Source organism: Bolinopsis microptera, chromosome 4 (genome assembly GCF_026151205.1).
Source record: "Bolinopsis microptera isolate Bmic1 chromosome 4, MBARI_Bmic_1.0, whole genome shotgun sequence".
Classification (NCBI taxonomy): domain Eukaryota; kingdom Metazoa; phylum Ctenophora; class Tentaculata; order Lobata; family Bolinopsidae; genus Bolinopsis; species Bolinopsis microptera.
In genome coordinates this window covers 14,108,328-14,113,184 of record NC_087075.1, presented here as the reverse complement: position 1 = coordinate 14,113,184, position 4,857 = coordinate 14,108,328, and the positions used below count along the sequence as shown (strand labels likewise).

The 4,857-nt window shown below is 37.8% G+C and overlaps 1 long non-coding RNA gene across 1 annotated transcript; it reads right to left on the bottom strand.

Annotated features, from left to right (window-relative positions):
• Positions 1-441: 441 nt before the first annotated feature.
• LOC134813934 (uncharacterized) lies at positions 442-1,673 on the bottom strand. Its single transcript, XR_010160068.1, has 3 exons — positions 1,138-1,673; positions 632-746; positions 442-506 (listed from the first exon to the last, which is right to left on the bottom strand). It is a non-coding gene; the product is annotated as an uncharacterized LOC134813934 (long non-coding RNA).
• Positions 1,674-4,857: the final 3,184 nt, after the last annotated feature.

Genomic DNA, 4,857 nt, shown 5'->3' with positions numbered 1-4,857 from the left:
TTAAATCACTAAAATTTAAGTTAATACCGGTAAAAATTGATATATTCCGGTACCATACAATAACTTCAGTGTTCATATTAGATTGTCGGTTTTTTATTCAGAAATATGGAGGTGAACTGAGTACAAATGAACGTAATTTCCTCACGTCCTTCAAATCATCGTCTACCAACGAATACTACATACTACTTCTTAGATACTGTAGGTAGTATCAAATGTTTCAAATTATACTTGGAATCAACAACCAAGTTTAACTGTTTAAAATTAAGATTGATCATTTTAACTGAGTCCAGTGTGCTTCCAATTTACTTGCAATTCATGTCCATAACTTAAAGGTATCCGTATAATTATCTCCGTTGTTGAAGTAGATCGTGATCAGCATTGGAAGGTCGGGATGTTTTCGCTTCGTCTCGTTCTCAAGGGTAAACATCGTCCAAAAATATCAGCGTCAGTATACAGCTGTCATTCTCGTGACGCGTCAGCATGGTGCATCCTCTCTCCGGTAACACCTGATTTGAAAATAAGTTACAAAAGTCGACCGACATATTTCAATTTAAGGTAGCTACTGAATCTGCATGATTTGACATTGGAAAATGAAACAATATTTAATAATTAAGTGTGGTAAGTAACTTACATAATTTTGGTAGCAAGGCTTTATGATAATTCTCCGCAGTGATCGATCTGATCATCGTCCAGATCTTTTATCAGCTCGATTACCTTGTCAGTAATCGTCATCCCAAACAATCGATCTGAATAAGAGGAGAAGTTAAAACTCGTTTATTAACAATATGTCGATCTGGTATCAATTCGTTTAAAATATTGTTGTTGATATTTTGATCGAGTTAATGAAATTGCAAGACTTTTATGGTATCGAACATACATATGTCGTATTGTGTGGTTGTAAATTTTAATTACTAATTGTGCTCTAATTGTGCTCTAATTGTGCTCTAGTTGTGCTACTAATTGTACTCGTTAACTGTAATAATAAAGTTTTATCAAACGAAATTGACAAATATATATTTTACTGGTTAATTAGTATCAAGCATGCAAAATTAATTTTCTTAATAAGAATTTCATTTCAATTGCAACAAAATATGAAAAAACGTTGACTAATTTATGTGAATATTAATTGCATCTTACTGCTAATTGAATCCCATGTCGAGGTGAGTTGTTGGTAGAGAGTGCGAGTGAAGGTTTTATTATAGTACTCGGGCGAATAGAACATATCCCACTTTGTCAAATTCCCTTTCTTTAGCGCACATTTAGACTCCGTGAGATTCCTAAGTTCCAACTTTGTTTCTTGAAGGTCGCTCCTCGTTTCATTCAACTCCCCTTCTGTTGCTCCAAGTTCCCTCCTGACCCCAACTAACTCCTCCTGGGTAGAGTTGAAGCGTTCTTGTACCTCAACTAGTTCCTCCTGGGTAGAGTTGAAGCGTTCTTGAACTTTGAGTAGATCTATCCTCGTTTTGTTCAAGGATAGTTCCAGAGAACTCTTTTCTGCCACGGCCAATTCCAGCTTTTTTCGAGTTATCGGTAGTTGAACAAATGCAGCACATCTGGTGTCTTCGTCCAACACAGTACCAGATCTACTTAGTTTGAGAATATCTCCCCACTTTATTACCCGGTACTCCTCCAACTGCTCAGGAATCTCTGCACAAAATCCAGCTGAAGACAGGGCAGCTATACTTCTGTAGCCGTCATTTCTTTAGAGTATATATTAAAATTAAAAAGCATGCCTCCGAAAGGGTGCGAGTTGCCTGGTGAATAATTCCCCAAGGTTAATTCTCCTCCTGTCCGCAGCCTTCTCCCGGATGGTGTTGTCTGGGTCCCTACTTGTTGCCCGTTCACGTACACTCGGAAGGTTCTAGAAGCAAGGCTCCAGGTTGAGCAGTAGAAATACCAAGTATTGTCAGTGGGGAACTTGCCGGCCAGATTATTGTGGGAACTGAACAGATAGTTGTAGTAGCCACTGTCTCCCAACGCTAGTTCCCAACCGTTATACGCGAAAGCTACAGGATTATTTCCAGATTGGACCTTACGCACCCACACACAAACAGAAAACTTTTCTGTCAGTGAGTTAACGTTGGGACTGTAAGATATGTAAGCATTTCTATCGTAAGCAAACTTAAGGGCTGTATCGCTCTTGGTGTCGCTGGCTGCGATAGTAAACCCTGGACAGGCAACAAATACCAATAAGACAGAGAGGATAAAACGTAACATAGTGACTCGGTTGGGATGTCTAACTAAGCTAAATATTACTGGACTGATCTGGACAGCTAGTCAGACCTTTTAAGTAATGGAGTCACAGTCTTAGGAAGTTAGGAGTTGAGAGTAACGCGTGAAAGTTAGGAGTTGGGAGTAACGCGTGGACGTTGCGTGATTTCGGGCACCTCCCAGATTATTCTTTTTTTAATTGATCAGCTGTATTATATCGTGATAAGTTATAGACATAAAATATGATACTAAGGTCTCTTGTTCCGGCACTGGTCCGTGATTCCTGACACGTTAAACATATATTTTATAAATTATTCAAGTCTATAGATTGAATAATTTATACTGTTTAGTATAAACAACAAAATTTTAAATTTGTGAGACGTCTAAACTCATAATTTGTTATTTTGTAAAAGAGTGCCATGATCATGAATTTGACAGAGTCGATGACAATCAAGGAATCTTTTGCAATATGGATATTTTTACTGAGTTCGAAACTTACTACAATTTTATATAACATGCGCATGACTATTTAGGATTTGCACCCGATTAAATGATCTTTAAAACGATTACAGCAACGAAATCGTTGTTATTAATTATAATCATTGACAACGGATTGCTGTACTGCATCAGTATGTACTACGACCATCTAAATTATAATAATTTCGAGCTTCAAATTTAAAATAACTTACACAAGACTAAAGTAAAAAGTAGATCTACTGAGTCGGCGGCAATAGCAAATAACATTCTCGTTAGCTCAAATTACCACGTCACATATTATTTCCCTCTCGATCAGAAATTGTGATCACAAAATTTACCTTCTTAAAATGAACTCCGTTTTGACAAGGGTGATATTAGCTGTAGCCCTCGATATGCAATTAAGGAGAAGTTGTGGTTTTTGTTTGTCGGTTTGTTAGACTTGCAGCAAATCTCATAATTAATCGTACTTGTACTTGTACACTCCCCCAAAATCACCACACGCCAGTAAAGATGGTAACACAGTATATTGTTAATAATTGTGGGGTTGAGAAAGGTGAAATATCCCCCCAAGTCAGCACTTAGCCTGGGGGACTACTACTAACTTCTATTGCTGTGGTACCTGTTAGCCAGTACGCTGTAACGAACTTGTAGACAGTCAGTTTGTGATTTGTTGCAGGAAACCACATGGTTATCTCAGCTGGAAGTTAACCTGTACCTTAATATTATCAGGAATACATATTTGTGGGTATCTGCCCTGTCTGTACTTTAGTGCATACTAACTCTCTGTTAGAACACCACGCTTATGTTATAGTCTTATCTTTCTTCATAGAAGAATCTTTAAGTCATCAGAAATCCTATAGATTCATACCGGCCATCTCAAGGCTTAGTCAAATCGAGCTACAGTACTCAGCAGTCAGCAATCAGAGCTAGAATATAACAGTCCACTCAAATTAAGGACGAGCTTGGGGAAATTATTTTACTGAAGGATGTTGGCTATTCTGCGCAAAAATGGGCGTTTATATTAAAAACAAGTATATTTAAAGTCACTATTGTGACGGTACATTAGAATTAGACAGAAACAAAGTGTGAAGGGCCTGAATGGGACCCCTCGGTTTCAGTTCCTTGTTTAACACTGCTGCACAGCAAGGACATCCACCGGGTTCTCCAAGGATGGGCACATAGCTCACTCCACACTATGGCTCTGTCAAATGTTGCTTATATACCAAGGATCTACAGGAAATATTTCCTTGTAAGTTTAGAGGGCGATCTGTGAACAGACAACTACCTCATTCCCAACTATAGGAGCTAGAATTCCTATACTATCCCAACGAGCTACACCATATGTTACAAGGTTTTGGAAACCAAATGAACTATCATAAAGCCTTGCTACCAAGTACCAAGTAAAGTACTTATTAAAGGATGACAAACAAATAATTTCTATGGTATTGTAGTGTAACATGTGTAATTGTTTCTCATTAAATTAAACCAACATTAACACCACTCCATCAAATATAATCACCTCAACACCCCATCACCCCTAGCTGAAAACGGTTAACACATTTTTAAAAGCAATTCTGTCATCTTAAATTATAAGTATCGTATCATTTGTATGTTTCAAAACTCCAATGCAGACTCCAATATTTCTTTATTTTCAGAAGTCAAATCAATCAGATTCTTGCAAATTAATCTGAGTAGTAATCTGAAATTGAGAAGTGCACTCGTCCGCGTCCGATTTTCCAACCTTATCTTTAAATCAGGTGCTACAGAAGAGAAGATGTGCTATGCTGACGGTCACAAGAATGACAGGGCTGATATTTTTGAACAATGCTCATCCTTGAGAGCTAATTGTGCTCCACTTGCGGGGACCACTAATAACTTCTATTGCTGTGGTACCTGTTAGCCAGTACGCTGTAACAAACTTGTAGACAGTCAGTTTGTGATTTGTTGCAGGAAACCACATGATTATCTCAGCTGGAAGTTAACCTGTACCTTAATATTATCAGGAATACATATTTGTGGGTATCTGCCCTGTCTGTACTTTAGTGCATCCTAACTCTCTGTTAGAGCACCACGCTTATGCTATAGTCTTATCTTTCTTCATAGAAGAATCTTTAAGTCATCAGAAATCCTATAGATTCAGTCCGGTCACAATTCTTGTTGCATTAAAAT